Source organism: Callithrix jacchus, chromosome X (assembly GCF_049354715.1).
Source record: "Callithrix jacchus isolate 240 chromosome X, calJac240_pri, whole genome shotgun sequence".
NCBI lineage: Eukaryota > Metazoa > Chordata > Mammalia > Primates > Cebidae > Callithrix > Callithrix jacchus.
This window is the reverse complement of record NC_133524.1, coordinates 72,183,993-72,202,494: the sequence shown is the minus strand read 5'-3', so window position 1 is coordinate 72,202,494 and position 18,502 is coordinate 72,183,993.

The window sequence follows — 18,502 nt, the reverse complement described above, 5'->3', positions numbered from 1 at the left end:
TCTGTAGTTTTCTGTCCTTGTGATGTCATGCCTTTGTTTGATATGTTTGGTTTGATCCAGGGTTGGGGTTGGGTATACTGTTTAGGGTGTTTAGGATTAGAGGTTTAGGGTTTAGATTTTAGAGATTAAGGGATAAATAGGGTTTGAGGTTTAGAGTTAGGGTTAGGCTTAGGGTTGAGGCTGGGGCTAGGGCTAGAGTCAGGGTTTAGTGGTTAGGGGGTTAAGGCTAAAGGCCAGGTGCAGTGGTTCAGGCCTGTAATCCTAGCACTTTGGGAGGCTGAGGCAGGTGGATGGCTTGAGTCCAGGAGTTCAAGACCAGCCTGGGCAACATGGCAAAACCCCGTCTCTACCAAAAAATATTACTTTTAACAGCAAAATCCTCAATTACTTTTACACCAACCGAAATACAAAAAGTTAGCTGGGGCTGGGTGCAGTGGGTCACACCTATAATCCCAGCACTTTGGAAGCCAAGGCCTTTGAGACTCTTGAGGCCAGGAATTTGAGACTAACCTTGCTAACATGGTGAAACCCTGTCTCTACTAAAAATACAAAAATTAGCCGGGCATGGTCGTGCACACCTGTAACCCTAGCAACTTGGGAGGCTTAGGCATGAGAATTGCTTGAACCCAGGAGGCGGAGGTTGCAGTGAGCTGAGATTGTGCCACTGCACTCCAGCCTGGGTGACAGAGTGAGACTCTGTCTCAAAATAAATTAATGAATAAAATAAGCACCACCAAGCATGGTGGTGTGCACCTGTAGTCTCAGCTACTTGGGGGGGGTGAGGCAGGAAGATCACTTGAACCTGGGAGGTCAAGGCTGTAGTAAGCCAACATCACAATACTGTACTCCTGCCTTGGTGACAAGTGAGACCTCAGGGAAAAAAAAAAAAGGCTAGGGTTAGAGTTTCGGCTATAGCTATAGCTATAGCTAGGGTTAGTATTGTTTCACTCTTCCCTTCTCTCACCATTACCTTGTGAGTTAACTAGCATATTCCCAGGCTAACACCTTGCCTCTCTACTACATTTCCACCAGGTCCTCTCTTCTCTGGTTCTTCAACTCTTATCTATTGTCAGGATTGTGGATCACCAAGTATGTACATGTATTTCTGAGGCTTCTATGTGGAACTGAAAGTCTCAGCGAGGAGAAAAGTGTACAAATTTGCACTCACCCCAGCTGACTCCTGTCATACAGGTATCTTTGCCCCTTTCCACTGCTACCTGCTCTGATAGTTGCATCTACACCCACAGGGCCTATTTCTCCATCTGCAAGAGGAAGTAACCTCCAAGGCCCTTCTGGTGTAACCCCACCGGTGAGCTCTCCTGGTTGCACACTCACCACTCTGCCCTCCTCCACCTACCCCCATGGTGTCGTACAGCCCCTGAGTCCCAGGAGCTTGGTTGGACAGGAAGCAGCAGGGTCCTGACCAGATACTGCCAGTCAAGGCCAGTCATTTTGGTCAAATCTGGTTAAAAAAAAAAAAAAACAGTGAAGATTCATCAAGGTCAGTCTAAGCTAGCCAAGGCCCTTCAAGACTGGTCAAGGTCAGTCAAAAGTGGTCAAGACCAGTCAAAACTAGCTAAAGCTGGTTATGACTGGTCTAATCTGGTAAAAGGCAGTCAACTCCAGTCAAGACTGGCCATGGCCAGTTAAGACCAGTTGAGGTCTGTGAAAGCTAGTCACAACTGGTTATTGTCAGTCACACCTGATTAAGTCTGACTGTGGCTAGTCAAGGCCAGTCAAAGCTGGTCATGGCTGGTCAAGATAGGCCAAAGGCAGTCACAGTTGATCAAGGCCAGTCATAGGCAATCAAAGCTGATCACAGGTAGCCAAGGTCAATCAATTATGGTTGGTTAAGACTAACCGTGGCTCATTAAAACTGGTCCAGGCCAGTCAAAGCCAGTCACAGCCAGTAAATACAGGTCAAAGCTGGACACAGCTGGTCTAAGCCTATAAAAACCAGTCAATTCTGGCCAAAGCCAGTCGTGACCAGTCAAAGCTAGTCATGTCTGGTCCTGGGTGGTCAAGATCAGTCATGGCTGGTAAAAACTGGTCAATTCTAGTCAAAACCAGTTATGGCTAATGAAGACTAGTCATGGCCAGTCAAAGCTGGTCATGACCAGTGTAAGCCAATCAAAATTGGTTAAGGTCTGTCATGACTGGTCAAAGATGGTCACAGCTTGTCTAAGCTGATCAAAACCAGTCACTTGTAATCAAAGCTGGTCATAGCCAGTCATGGCTGATCAAGACAAGCCACAGTTAGTTAAAACCTATTCAGGCTGGTAAAAGCCATTCACAGTGATCACAACTGGCAAAGACCAGCCAAAGCTGGTCATGGCTGGTCTAAGCCAGTCAAAACTGGTTAAGGCTGGTCATAGCTGGTTAAAACTGGTCCAGGGCATCAAAGCCAGTGAAGACTGATCAAATCTAGCCGCAGCTGGTTAAGACAAGCCAAAGCTAGTCATAGCTGGTCAAGGATGGTCACAGTAGGTCCAAGCCAGTCACAGCTGGTCAGGGCTACTCAAGACCAGTTAAGGTCAGTCAAAGCTGGTCACAGCCAGTCTGCCAGTCATGGATGATAGAGACCACTCAAAGTCAGTCATGAATGGTCAAGATCAGTCATGGCTGGACATAGCCTGTCATGGCTTGTCACTGGTGGAGCTGGAGTTAGGGTTGTGATGAGAGCCTGGTTTAGGGTTTAGCATTAGTATTAGAAGTGGGGTTGAGTTTGGGATTAGGCTTAGTTAACCCTAAGAATGGGGTTAGGACTAGGGCTAGGTTTAGGGCTAAGGTTAGAATTAGGGTATTTTTAGAAACCTCTGTCTTATAGTATTATCTGAAATAGATTATTTGGTATTAAAATAGGCTGCTTCTTGGAAATGTGCAAAAAAATCACCAATAAATAGTTTGATCCCAAATAAATAAAGGAAAATGTATAAAGATAGCTTTACTCTTTTCTTGCAGTTTGTTGTTCTACAAAATTGATGGATATATCATGGATTTCCTTAATTATCCAAGAATATAGAGAAAATAAAAGCCTAATACACTAAACATAATACCCCTTGCATTATTTATTCATCAAACATTGATTGAATACCTGCAACAGGTGAATTGATTTGCTGAGTGTTGGGGTTTGTATAATAGATAAAAACAAACATTTTTATTTTCTTTGTATACTATAAACACTCAACACATAACACTTCTGGCCACTAACTGTGAGAGTTTTCCTACGTTGACAAATTTTCTGATTCTCTGCAGACAACAGCTGAATCCATTTCATTCCATCCCATCTCATCCCATCCCTTTCCATATTCCACATAGACCCCACAGGTTAAGGATACAGTCTCATAAGAATCCTCCCCACTTGGTGTCCGTCACTACTGAGGCACGTGACCCCTATGGAGGTACACTGCCATTGCTGATGCAGCCTGCCGTTGCCGAGGTAACGCGCCATAACAGAAAGAGTCCGCCACTACAGAGGTGGGCCCCCATTGCCACTGCAGTTCTAAACAAACCCAGATAAACAGGGCTACAGGGAATTACACACGGCAGCAGGGCAGAGCCCATGACAGCAGGACAAAGCCCACAGTGGCAGGGCGGAGCCCATGGCAGTAGGGTGGAGCCCACGGCAACAGGGCAGAGCCCACGGCAGCTCATGATAGCCACTACAGGCAGGCAGTGACTAAACTGCCTCCTCACTGGGCAGGAAAGTGCAACAGATACTCATAAATAAAGCTCTAACTCCCCAGGACAGAGCACCTGAGGAAAAAAAAAAGGGGCTTTAAGAGATCTGCTGTGGCAGACTTAAACGAACCTTCCTAGCAGACCTGAATGAACAAGGGAGCTCACAGCTCAGCATTAGAGCTCCTATAAAGTACAGACTGTCTCCTCAAGCAGCCCCTGGCCCCCGTATATCCAAAGAGTCACCTCACAAAAGACTGATCAGACTGACATTTGGCGTGCATCATTCAGGGACAAAGATAGCAGAAGAATAATCTGGAAGCAACCCTCACTGTTCTGCAGCTGCTACAGAAGTTCCCCAGGCAAGCAGGGCCTGGAGTGGACCTCAGCAGTCCTACAGCAGTGGGGCCAGACTATTAGAAGGAAAACTAAAAAACAAAAATACTTCATCATCAACAATCTGGACGTCCACTCAGAGACCCAATCAGACAATCAGCAACCACTCAGAAGACAGGTGGATAAATCCACAAAGATGGGAAGAAAACACCTGAAACCAGACCACATCACCTCCTACAAAGGACCAAAACTCACCAGCAAGGGAACAAAGCTGGACGGAGAATCAACGTGATGAAATGATGGAATCAGACTTCAGAAGGTGGGTAATGAAAAACTTCCGTGAGCTAAAAGAACATGCTCTAAATCAATGCAAAAAAACTAAGAACCTTGAAAAAAGATTTGAAAAAATGATAACAAGAATGGACAACTTAGAGAGGAATATGAGTGAATTGAAGGAGCTGAAAAACACAACACAAGAACTTCGCGAAGCATGCACAAGTTTAAACAGCCGAATTGACCAAGCAGAAGAAAGGATATCAGAAGTTGAAGATTAACTCAATGAAATAAAACGAGAAGCCTTGATTAAAGAAGAAAGTGCAAAAAGGATGAACAAAGTCTCCAAGAAATGTTGGACTATGTGAAGAGACCTAATGTACGTTTGATAGGTGTACCTGAATGTGATGAAGAGAATGAATCCAAGCTGGAAAATACTCTTCAGGATATTATCCAGGAAAATTTCCCCAACCTAGCAAGGCAGGCCAATATTCAAGTCCAGGAAATACAGAGAACACCACAAAGATATTCCGCAAAAAGAGCAACCCCAAGGCACATAATCATCAGATTCACCAGGGTTGAAATGAAGGAGAAAATGTAAGGGCAGCCAGAGAGAAAGGTTGGGTCACCCACAAAGGGAAACTTATCAGACTCACAGCAGATCTCTCAGCAGAAACCCTACAAGCCAGAAGAGAGTGGGGGCCAATATTCAACATCCTTAAAGTAAAGAACTTTCAACCCAGAATTTCATATCCAGCGAAACTGAGCTTCATAAATGAAGGAAAAATACAATCCTTTGCAAACAAACAAGTACTCAGAGATTTCGTCACCACCAGGCCTGCTTTACAAGAGCTCCTGAAAGAGGCACTACACATAGAAAGGAACAACCAGTACCAGCCATTCCAAAAACATACCAAATGCTAAAGAGCATCAACAAAATGAAGAATATGCATCAACTAATGGGCAAAACAGCCAGATAGCATCAAAATGGCAGTATCAAATTCACACATAACAATAGTAACCCTAAATGTAAATGGGCTAAATGCACCAATCAAAAGACACAGACTGGCAAATTGGATAAAAAGCCAAAACCCATCAATGTGCTGTATCCAGGAAACTCATCTCACATGCAAGGATACAAAAAAGCTCAAAATAAAGGGATGGAGGAAGATTTACCAAGCAAATGGAGAGCAAAAAAAAAAAAAAAAAAAGCAGGAGTTTCAATTCTCATCTCTGATAAAATAGACTTTAAAGCAACAAAGATCAAAAGAGACAAAGGAGGTCATTACATAATGGTGAAAGGATCGATACAACAAGAAGAGCTAACGATCCTAAATCTATATGGACCCAATACAGGAGCACCCAGATATATAAGGCAAGTTCTTAACAAATTACAAAGAGACTTAGACTCCCACACAATAATAGTGGGAGACTTTAACACTTCACTGTCAATATTAGACAGATCAACCAGACAGAAAATCAACAAGGATATCCAGGGCTTGAACTCAGACCTGGAGCAAGCAAACCTGATAGACATTTACAGAACTCTCCACCCCAAATCCACAGAATATACATTCTTCTCAGTACCACATTACACCTACTCTAAAATTGACCACATAATTGGAAGTAAAGCACTCCTCAGCAAATGCAAAACAACTGAAATCATAACAAACAGCCTCTCAGATCATAGTGCAATCAAGTTAGAACTCAGAATGCAGAAACTAACTCAGAACTGCACAGCTTCATGGAAACTGAACAACTGGCTCTTGAATGTTGACTGGATAAACAATGAAATGAAGGCAGAAATAAAGAAGTTCTTCGAAAACAACAAGAATGAAGAAACAACATACCAGAATCTCTGGGACACATTTAAAGCAGTCTCTAGAGAAAAATATATAGCAATAAGTGCCCACATGAGAAGAGTGGAGAGAGCCAAAATTGACGTTATCATCAAAATTGAAAGAGCTAGAGGAGCAAGATCAAAAAAACTCACAATCTAGCAGAAGACAAGAAATAACTAAGATCAGAGCTGAACTGAAGGAAATAGAGACACGAAAAACCCTTCAAAAAAACCAATAAATCCAAGAGCTGTTTTTTTGAAAAGATCGACAAAATAGATAGACCACTAGCCAGACTGATAAAAATGAAAAGAGAGAATAACCAAATAGATGCAATAAAAAATGATAAAGGGGAAATCACCACAGATTCCACAGAAATGCAAACCATCATCAGAGAATATTACAAACAACCCTATGCACATAACCTAGTAAACCTGGAAGAAATGGATACATTCCTGGACACTTGTGTCCTTCCAAGCCTAAACCAGGAGGAAGCCAAAACTATGAATAGACCAATAACAAGGTCTGAAGTTGAGGCAGCAATTAAGAGCCTACCACACAAGAATAGCCCAGGTCCAGATGGGTTTGCAGCCAAATTCTCCCAGACACACAAAGAGAAGCTGGTACTATTCCTTCTGAAACTCTTCCAAATAATCCAAAAAGAGGGAATCCTTCCCAAATCATTTTATGAGACTAACATCATCCTGATACCAAAACCCGGCAGAGACTCAACAAGAAAAGAAAACTTCAGGCCAATATCCATGATGAACATAGATGCAAAAATCTTCAATAAAATACTAGCAAGCCAATTGCAACAGCACATCAAAAAGCTTATCCATCATGATCAATTAGGATTCATCCCGGGGATGCAAGGCTGGTTCAACATATGCAAGGCTATAAATGTAATTCACCACATCAACAGAACCAAATACAAAAAGCACATGGCTATCTCAATTGATGCAGAGAAGGCATTTGACAAAATTCAACAGCCCTTTATGCTAAAAACCCTCAATAAACTCGGTATTTATGGAACATATCTCAAAATAATAAAAGCTATTTACGACAAACCAACAGCCAATATCATATTGAATGGGCAAAAACTGGAAGCATTGCCTTTGAAATCTGGCACTAGACAAGGATACCCTCTCTCACCACTCCTATTCAATATAGTACTGGAAGTTCTAGCCAGAGCAATCAGGCAAGAAAAAGAAATAAATGATATTCAAATAGGAAAGGAAGAAGTCAAATTGTCTCTATTTGCAGACGACATGATAGTATATTTCGAAGACCCAATCGTCTCAGCCCAAAAACTCCTGAAACTGATAAGCAATTTCAGCAAAGTCTCAGGATATAAAATCAATGTGCAAAAATCACAAGCATTCGTCTACACCAATAACAGATTTAAAGAGAGTCAAATCAAGAATGAACTGCCATTCACAATTGCTACAAAAAGAATGAAATACCTTGGAATACAACTCACAAGGAACATAAGGGACCTCTTCAAGGAAAACTACAAACCACTGCTCAATGAAATAAGAGAGGACACAAACAGATGGAGAAACATTCCATGTTCATGGTTAGGAAGAATCAATATCGTGAAAATGGCCATACTGCCCAAAGTAATTTACAGACTCAACACTATCCCCATCAAGCTACCACCAACTTTCTTCACAGAACTGGAAAAAACCACCTTGAACTTCATATGGAACCAAAAGATAGCCCGCATAGCCAAATCAATTCTAAGCAAAAAGAACACAGCGGGGGGCATCACACTACCGGACTTCAAACTATACTACAAGGCTACAGTAATCAAAAGAGCATGGTACTGGTACCAAAACAGAGATATAGACCAATGGAACAGAACAGAGGCATCGGAGGCAACATAGCATATCTACAGCAATACAATCTTTGATACACCTGACAAAAACAAGCCATGGGGAAAGGACTCCCTGTTTAATAAATGGTGTTGGGAAAACTGGCTAGCCATGTGCAGAAAGCAGAAACTGGACCCCTTCCTGACACCTTACACTAAAATTAACTCCAGATGGATTAAAGACTTAAACATAAGGCCTGGCAGCATAAAAACCCTAGAAGAAAATCTAGGCAAAACCATCCAGGACATAGGAGTAGGCAAGAACTTCATGACCAAAACACCAAAAGCATTGGCAACAAAAGCTAAAATAGACAAATGGGACCTAATGAAACTCCACAGCTTCTGCACGGCAAAAGAAACAGCCACTAGAGTGAATCGGCAACCAACAGAATGGGAAAAAATTTTTGCAGTTTACCCATCTGACAAAGGGCTGATATCCAGAATTTACAAAGAAATCAAACAGATTTACAGGAAAAAAACAAACAAGTCCATTCAAAAATGGGAAAAGGATATGAACAGACACTTTACTAAAGAAGACATACATGAGGCCAACAAACATATGAAAAAATGCTCATCATCACTGGTCATTAGAGAGATGCAAATCAAAACTACATTGAGATACCATCTCACGCCAGTTAGAATGGTGATCATTAATAAATCTGGAGACAACAGATGCTGGAGAGGATGTGGAGAAATTGGAACACTTTTACACTGCTGGTGGGAGTGTAAATTAGTTCAGCCATTGTGGAAGACAGTGTGGCGATTCCTCAAGGACCTAGAAATAGAAATTCCATTTGACCCAGCATTACTGGGGTATATTTCCAAAGGACTATAAACCAGTCTACTATAAGGACACATGCACACGAATGTTCATTGCAGCACTGTTTACAATAGCAAAGACCTGGAACCAACCCAAATGCCCATCGATGATAGACTGGACTGGGAAATTGTGGCACATATATACCATGGAATATTATGCAGAAATCAAAAATGATGAGTTCGTGTTTTTTGTAGGGACGTGGATGAATCTGGAGAACATCATTCTCAGCAAACCGACATAAGAATAGAAAATGGAAGTACCGCATATTCTCACTCATAGGTGGGTGATGAACAATGAGAACACATGGACACAGGGAAGGGAGCACTACACACTGGGGTCTATTGGGGGAATAGGGGACGGACAGCGTGGGGGGGGAGCTGGGGAGGGATAGCATGGGGAGAAATGCCAAATGTGGGTGAAGGGGAGGAAGGCAGCAAAACACACTGCCACCTGTGTAGCTATGCAACTATCTTGCATGTTCTGCACATGTACCCCAAAACCTAAAATGCAATAAAAAAAAGAATCCTCCCCACTTTAGATGCCAATTGCAAGTCCCAGGTTGTCACTTGTACTTCTGACTGATCAGCTTTAAATTGGGTTTCCTATGACCCCATGCTTAGGTTGGATAATTTGCTAGAAGAGCTCACAGAACTCATAGAAACACTTGCTTACATTTACTGGTTTATTATATAACAAAGGCTATAAAACAGGATACAGATGAACAGTCAATGAAGAATTATATAGGGTGAAGTCTGGAAGGGTCCTGCGTGTAGGAGCTTCTGACCTTGTGATTTTGCAATGTGCCACCCTCCTGGCACATAGATGCCTAGAGGCTTTCCGAGCACTTCAGAAGCTTTGTGAACCTAGGAGCTTTCTGAACGCCATAGTTTAGAGACTTTTATAAAACCTTCATCACATAGGCCTGAAGTTTTCTGAATGCCAACCTAGAAAGCTTTTCTAATGCCATAGTTTAGGGACTGGTATGGAAGCTTCATCACATAGGCATGACCTATTATTACCTCAATTTCCAGCCCTTCTCCCCTTCCCAGAGGATAGGAGGTAGAGCTGAAAGTTTCAAGCTTTTTTCACAGCGTGTTCTTTCTGGTGACCAGTCCCCATACAGGAGCCCACCAAAAGTTGCCTCATCAAAACAAAAGACGTTCTTATTACTCAGAAAATTTCAAGAATTAGGAGCTCTGTGTCAGAAGCCAGGGTCATAGAACAAAATGTTCTTTGAACAAAAATGTTCCTAACACTCCTATTGCTCAGGGAATTAGAAGAATTTTAGGAGCTCTGTGCCAGCAATGGGGACAAGAGGCAAAACATATATTCCTTACTGTATCACCATATCACAGAGGTATAAGGGTATATATTGCCAAAAAGAAAGGTAGAAAATTATAACCTGAAATTACTAATAGTTGGTTAAAGGGGAGAAAGGGGATAGTGTAGGAAGAAGATAAGAAGAAAGGCAAATTGCTTTTCTGGTTCACAGAAAGCCAATGTACAAGTTAATTATACAAAAAATTAGTATGTATTTATGTTAGTGTGTATATGCATGGAAGAAGAGATGTATTAAAGGATTGTCACTGTATTTCTGTCACTATATTGCTGCCATAACATATAAGCATGTAGTGTCTTAAAACTCATTATCTCATAGTTTCGTGGGTCAGAAGTCCATGAATAGCATGGCTTAACTGGGTTCTGTGCTTGGGATCTCACAAGGATGAGATCAAAATGTAGGCCGGGATGGATTCCTTTCTGCAGACTCTAGGGAAAAATCCACTGCCAAGCTCACTCAGGTTGTTGGCAGAATTTAATTTGTTGTTATTGTAGGACTGAGGTTTCCATTTCTCACCAGCTTTCAGCTAGGCCCTTTCTCCTAAGAACTTCAAACTTTGCACACATTTCTTTTCACATGGCACCCACATCTTCAAACCAGCAATGACATGTCAAGTCCTTACACTTCAGATCTTTCTATTTCTTTAGAGATGGGGGTCTCGCTGTGTTGCCCAGGCTGATTTCCTGGGCTCAAGTGATGCTCCTACCTCAACCTCCTAAAGTGCTGGGATTACTAGGCATGAGTGACCACACTCGGCCTAAATCTGACCTTCTTTTCTATTCCTCTTCTCTGCTTTTTTTTTAGATGGAGTCTTGCTCTATCAACAAGCTGGAGTGCAGCGGCATGATCTTGGCTCACTGCAACCTCTGCCTCCCAGGTTCAAGCGATTCTCCTGCCTCAGCCTCCCAAGTAGCTAGAACTACAGGCACACACCACCATGCCAAGCTAATTTTTGTATTTTTAGTAGAGACTGGGTTTCATCATGTTAGCCAGGATGGTCTCGATCTCTTGACCTCGTGATCCGCCTGCCTCAGCCTCCCGAAGTACTGGAATTATAGGCATGAGCCACCATGCCCGGCCCCTATTCTCTGCTTTTAAGGGCCCATGTAATCACATCAGGTCCACCTGCATAATCCAGAATAATTGCCCTATCTTAAGATCAACAGGTTGGTAACTTTAATTACATCTGCAAAGTCCTTTTTGCCATATAATGGAACATATTTGTGGGAGTAACCCCAGTGAGTGAAGATCATGGGAGCCAAAATTCTGCCTACCACAGTCAGCAGAAAATTAATTGCAGTCACCTCAAGGTAGAAAAATTTCAAATATTCTCTATTTTTATCCACATACATTGCTGAGTTGTTTGAATTTTGAAAATAATTTACATGTACTAATTATAATCAGAAAAATATAGCTATTTATTCTATATGGCAATAAAGCTCACGGGAGTAAGAGCGCTGGCTCTTCATTATTGATTAGTGTTGGTGGTGGGGGTGGGAGTTCTGCAGCCCCCAAGTGCCTTCACATCTAGAGCATATGTTATCCTATCCTGTCACTTTTTTGCTTAAGACTATCCAACTGCAGCCAGGCATGGTGGCTCATGCCTGTAATCCCAGCATTTTGGGAGGCTGAGGCGGGAGGATCACCTGAGGTTGGGAGTTTGAGACCAGCCTGACCAACATGGAGAAACCCTGTCTCTCCTACAAATAAAAAATTAGGCCAGGCATGGTGGCTCATGCCTGTATGGTCAGCATTTTGGGAGGCCGAGGTGGGTGGATCACCTGAGGTCAGGAGTTCAAGACCAGTCTGACCAACATGGTGAAACCCCGTCTCTACTAAATACAAAAAATTAGCCAGGCGTGGTGGCACACACCTGTAAACACAGCTACTCTGGAGGCTGAGGCAGGAGAATTACTTGAACCCGAGAGGTAAAGGTTGCAGTGAGCCAAGATCGCACCATTGCACTTCAGCCTGGGCAACAAGAGCGAAACTCTGTCTCTCCAAAAAAAAAAAAAAAAGACTATCCAACTGTTTCTCTTACCTTCACAATCTGGGAATTATAAGATCCATTTTTGGGAATTGAATCCTGGGGGGCAACTGTGTGTCACTCCATGTCAGATGCCCAAGATGGCTTGCTGAGCCTTTGCAGCAGGTTGCAGGACTTGAATTTTTCAAGCCATTTCCCTTAGAAGATCGCTTCCAGTAGAGTACTGTGGATACAAGCAACCCCAGAAAAGCTCTGGTTTTCCACAGTCTTTCAGGAGACAGCAGGAGGACTAGCTCCCAGGTATAATGTGCCTGGTTAACAGGCTAGTAAACTTCATCTCCTGGCCACTCTCAGGCCCAACTAGAGGGAGAGAAGAGCAAACTCACCAATCTGTTGGTCTTTTCTGGGCTAAGGGTTACAGTTTCTGGGAATCCAGTCTTCTAGGTCAAAATGATTCCTGCTTTCCTTATAAGAGATCAGCATAAATTGGGTTTGTGAGAGATTGAGTCTTCTATGTCCTTTTCAATGACTGGTAAGGTGACCGACTTGAATATTCTCTGTGGAGTGGGGAGTCTGCATCCTATCAGGAACTTCCTAGAGTTCATAGAGTACATAGTGCCTTCACGTTCAGACTGTGCAGGGATGAGCAGAGCAGCCTGGGCTATGTCTGGCCACAGCTAAGCAGAGGTCACACAGAGCAGCGGCCTCTGTTTGGGGCAGAAAGAGTCCGTTTGGGGCAGACTTTGCAAAGATACTATGAATGTACCTAAGATGGGAGGAACCTACTACAGGTCTTTCCTTAGGTATAGGGTAGAATATAACTACATATAAGGAAGATGAAAAGAAAAACATGTTTCTATGTGTCTATACTTACATATCTAAATATCTATCTCTGCAGGGAGCATGTGCTGGAGTACTCATGGTAGTCACCTCTTGCAGGGGTATAAAGGGTCAGGAAAGTCTGAGGGAAATACTCCTGATTTTTACCATCTGAAATTTCCAACAAGTGCTTATATTATTAGAGAGAGTGGCCATGACATTAATGTCAGGGCCTAGCAACCTGTCTTTCAGTTTTGTCTCTTCCCTGGTCTGTAGCTATGACCAAAGGCTTAGCAGTTTCCCAGCCTGTGGCAGTCCTCTCAGTCCTAGACCCATCAGCCTCTGTTGTTCTAAACATACAGTTTGCTCCCCTATGAGAAAGAGAAAAGGGCCTGAGGGGATCATAAGGTTCTTTTCCACCTGACATTGACTGGGCTGGGCTGGACTTCACAGGTGTTTGGGGCCACTGGGCATTTGAACTCACATAGCAGTCTTCTCCAAAATCCTTGGCTTTTTCCCCTTATATAATCTGGGAATTATGAGAAATAAGTGTGATATAGCCAAGAAGGGGAAAAGTACTTAATACCTTGATTGTGAAATATGAGACCTGAGGTGAATGGGACAGTCAGTAGAATAGAGCATATGAAATTGAGGTTCTTGGTGGAAACAATGAGGTTGCAATTGAGTGTTTCCTGGAATCTCAGTCCCTCCCTCTCAACCTTTTCCAGCTGCTAAAACACTGAGTATATTCCTTCTTTGTACCTAAATTAAGCCCATGTTTAAAGTATTCTCTTTCTTAGATCATTTTACATTCATTCCAGCCTTGTTAAGACAATGATCCAGACATAAGTACAGCTCTATTGCACAAAAGATGGAGATTCATATGGAAAATTAAATTCACATCTCCTTCCACCCCAACATCCATAGTCCCTGCTCAGTTCTGTATTAAACCACTCTAGTTAGAGCAACCCACTATGTAAATTCATTCTGCATTCAACTCAGCACTGCCTAGAAAGCTAATCAGAAGGAAAAAGTACAGCCCTAGGGCATAGAATAAGAGAAACAAGTATGTTCTTAAGCTATTCCACCCACAACCTCTATACTGCTAAATCACCCAGGCCACACTTACCCAATTTCAAGCACACATCCTTCTTTAAAGGTACAATAAAATATGTGGAGCCAAAATAACCAGTTGTTTAAGCATTTACTTCCAATATATAAAAAAGGAAACTGCAGAGCTCTTGATCAGTTAGGCACAGATAGCTTTATTTCCCTTCAAGTTTCTCAGTTTTATCACTGCCTCCTTCTCAGAATTTGAAGTTTTCAAATATATCCGAAAGTGAAGGGAGAGCTGGGCCGTAGGGAATCTTGGGTGTGCTCCCAGCTTTAGCAAGGAGAGGTAAGCTGACAGTGAGGCTGAGAATAATGCTGTCACCTCAAGTGCATGGTGAAATGTCAGTAATCTCTGGAACAGTGGTCACTTAAGGCACACAAGGATGAAACATAGGTAAAGGCTCACCTAACAAAACTCCCTGAAATGGTAAATTCTCCATGGAGCTCACCACACCAAGAACTTAGGGTGATTAGGTGAGATTGCTTCATCCCACAAACAACAGAACATAAACTCCTTCTACTGATCCCTCATTGGGAGTGTCTAGTAAATTAGACTTACTACATGGGAAGCAGCAATGACATCACCAAGGTCATGTAGGTCATGCTTCCAGGAAAATGTAATGAGCAGGTAGTTCCAGAAAGGAATCCCGGGCAACCAGCAGTTGAGCTTATTACTTTGCAGGCAATAGAGTGGTGAGCAGACCAAGGCTTTTCTCTTTTTTCTTTTTTTGAGATGGAGTCTTGCTCTGTCACCCAGGCTGGAGTTCAGTAGTGCAATCTTGACTCACTGCAATCTCCACCTCCTGGGTTCAAGTGATTCTCCTGCCTCAGCCTCCTGAGCAGCTGGGATTACAGGCGCATGCCATCATGCCCAGCTAATTTGTGTATTTTTAGTAGAGACAGAGTTTCACCATGTTGGCCAAGCTGGTTTCAAACTCCTGACCTGAAGAGATCCGCCCACCTTGGTCTACCAAAGTGCTGGGATTACAGGCATGAGCCACTATGCCCAGCCAAGGCTTTTCTATAATGTGCCTTTGCCACCTTTAGGCTGCATAAAGGACCTTGATCAAAAGTTGATGCATTGCTGGTGTGTGGTCATGCCTGTGTTCCTGTTTCGCTGACCTCACCTCCATCTTTCTTTCTCTGGTTTTTGCTTTTGCTAGCCTCCCAGCTTTGGAAGTTTCAGACTCAACATTATGTTTCTATTTGCTGAACAGAATAGGAACAACAACAAAACTCCAAACTAAAGAAATGATATTGGGTATTCTTCCAGTTCATTTTATCAGGCTAAAGCCTATATTGTTTTTCAAACATTTAGCAGCCTCTTATGGTTTGTAGAAGAAAACATATAAGAAACAAACATATTATATGAATATAATCCAAAAACTGTGAAGAAATCAGTTGGATAGTGAAAGGTAAATAAGGTATGTTGGTTTGAAGCTCCTGTGCTTTGTCAACATATTAAAAGTGTTTCTCGAGTTCATCAGTAACAACTATTTACTGACTACCGAAAGGAACTAGCTTTGCATGGAACTTGACTTTCCCTGAAACAGCTCCCCCCAGATTTTCAGGCCCAGTCATTTGTGGTTGACAGGTGAGTCTTCATCTTGGAAGGACCAAGCTTGGATGCTTAAAGCTATTCACCATGAAGGAAAGGCTTAGGCTAGAACTTATTAGGATCTGGAAAGTTGGAGACCATCGAAAATGTGGTACTGAGGGGTGGGGGCTGCTAGAAAGCACCAAGCTCCCCTATGGATATGAGGAGTCTCTCAACTGGGGCCAGGCAAGTTGAGGTGGACGATAAAGGCCACAATTGGGAGGCATATACAGAACAAATCCACCTCACTGAGGTGTGTGGGCAGGGGTTGAGACATGTTCTTGCCTTTTCCTTTCCCAGGGGTATCTTGGGAGCTCCCTTACCCTTTTGTATAATATTTGCTGCTTTTGCCATTTCCTGTCTGTAGCACGATGCAGTATTGGAGGTCTGGAAGACAGGGAGGCCTAGACTAGCTGTGTTGACCTCATAGACAGGCAAATCCTTTCTCATAAAAGCAGAGCCTCCCAGAAGCTGCTCCTCACCCTCCCATCACCAAATAACCAGGTCAAAGAATCCTTCCTTTGGTGGCCCGTGGGCATAAAGCAAAGCCCTGGAAATTAGCCCTCAGTGATGAAAATTTTATTTAATTATGAGAGAAGGATTGAGAAAGTGGAGCACAAGCATGCTCATTTTGGAGTTTTTCCTCCATGTTAAGGGGGAGAGGAACACAGAAGACACTCATACTCCCACATAAAGGCAGATCTGAGACGCGTACTTCCTCTTTCACGTGCTCTCCATGGGGCAGGCCAGGGGGTGCACAAGGACTGTGGCTCAGCTTCTGCTGCCTTCCATGCCTCCATCTTAGGGCTGTAGTGCCACTCCCAAATAGTGCCTTCATTGGGTGATAGAGTGGGCATGGAAATTGCAGATGCTGACAGCAGAAGCAGAAAGCAGGGAAGAAGAGAGATGTGCTCACCTCCCTACTTTCTGTGAAGTAGGGTGGAAAGGGACTTGCAGAAGCATTCAAAATCCACATTCAGCTCCCCCCAGGCCTCAATTCCCCTACTGTAACCCAGCATGAGAGCAGTTGCCTCCCACGGTGGGGGGAGAAGGTCATTTTTGATGAGGGACATAGGAACACCTGTGAACTGTAATTTGTCCACGCACAGGTGTTCGGAGGGGATTTCTGACGTTTTTTTTTTTTTTTTCCGGGAGTGCACGGTGGTCTATGTCCAGATATGCTGCGGGGAAGAATGAAAGGAGTGTGGGAGGAGGTGGCGAATGAGGCAGGGAGCTGGAAGATCCCAGACTGACAGGAGGAAACTCTGCCTTTGCAAGGCCTAAGGCAAACAGATCTGTGAGGCTGCCCCCGCTCCCAGGAGAGTCCACCTTAGGGGACAGAGGGTGTATGTGAAAGCTGGGGGGAGGAGTGAAGGTGGTTGTCCATCCTCTCCTTCACCCACCACTAGGCAAGCGCAGAAGGAAGCGAGTCGGTGGAGACTAGGGTAGAGGAGTATAGGAGAGGAGCAAACTGAGGAAGGCGGCTCTTCGCGTCAGTCTGGCCCTTCTCACCACTCTTGAGGAGGCTGGCTCCGTCCAGGCTTGGAGGAGGGTTCTCGAGCCTAGGAAATCCCGCTTGCTCCCTTGTGCGACTGGGAACTGTGAGATGGGGGAGCAGGCCTGAGCTGGGAGCTCCTACTAGCATGGTTTATCCCCGGAGTTCTGGAAGAGTTTTTATGGAGACTGTGGGGAAGAAGCGCTTGAAGGGTGGGCCAAGTCTTTGGCAGAAAGCAGCCCCACTGGGCCGGACCAGGGTTGGAGGTTGCAGAAGACGGCGGAGGAGGATGGCTGCTGCCCCGGAGGGAGGGCTTCCTGGAGGCCGAACCCGCCCTCAGCCTCTTCATCCTGGCCCGCCTCGAGTCTGTCTCATGCAGGTCTTTCGCTAGCAGCGGCCTCATCCCGCCCTTGGGGCGCTAGGGACCGGGCCGGTCGGGAGAGAATAGGGGGCCGCTGCTTGTACGGGGTCCTCGAACCGGCCCAGCCCGGTTCACCTCGAGGCCTCCGGACCGAGCGCTGGGAATGGGGCGTCGCCACCGCTGCGGCCCCTGGTGTCGGTGGCGGGAGCAGGGAGAGAGAGGGCGGGGGATCGAGGAGGAGCTGAGCTCCGACAAGCGGCAGCTGCTGTCTGTCCGTCCGGCTCGCCGACAGTTTGGCAGGGCCCGAGACTAGGTCTTCCGCCCCCTTCCCCTAGGCGGGAAGGGCGGTTGTCCTGGGCGGGCGGATTCCCGTCTGAGTAGCTGGGACAGATGCGTTTCCGTGGCGCGGCTCCCGGGTTATTACCCCACCCCACCCCCCACTCTCCGCTTCCCCGCCCAAGGTGGCCCGAGGCCGGCGGCAGGACCAGAGCGACGAGGGCCATCTGCATCCCCAGGCAGTCCCGGAGTGTGGAATGGGCATGGGGACCTGGCGGGAAATAGTGTCGATTAGCACCCCCAGTCCCAGATGCCAGGGCCCAGTCGTTGCGAGGTCAGTGGAGGGAGGGTGTGTGGTGGGAAAGGAGAGTAGAAGTGCAACCTTCTTTTCCCCTCCCCTGGCATTCCAGTGTGTTAATGTTTAGCAGGTGGGCTCGGCGCGGTCTCTGCGGGAGCTAGAGTTGCGAGAAGATGCCTCCAGGAAGTGTCATCCCGCCGGTCTCCAGTCCCCGGTCTCCGCGGCGGGGACACAGGCTCTGGCGGGAGCGAGGGAGCGAGGAGACCCACGACAGGTGCTGTCTGTCCGCTGGTCTGACAGGCCCGGGCGGGAGTGCGGCCCGGCTCGGTGCTGCTCTCTCCTCCCCCTCAGCTGGACGCGGACTCTGACACTAGTTAGCGTGAGCAATCGACTAATTTT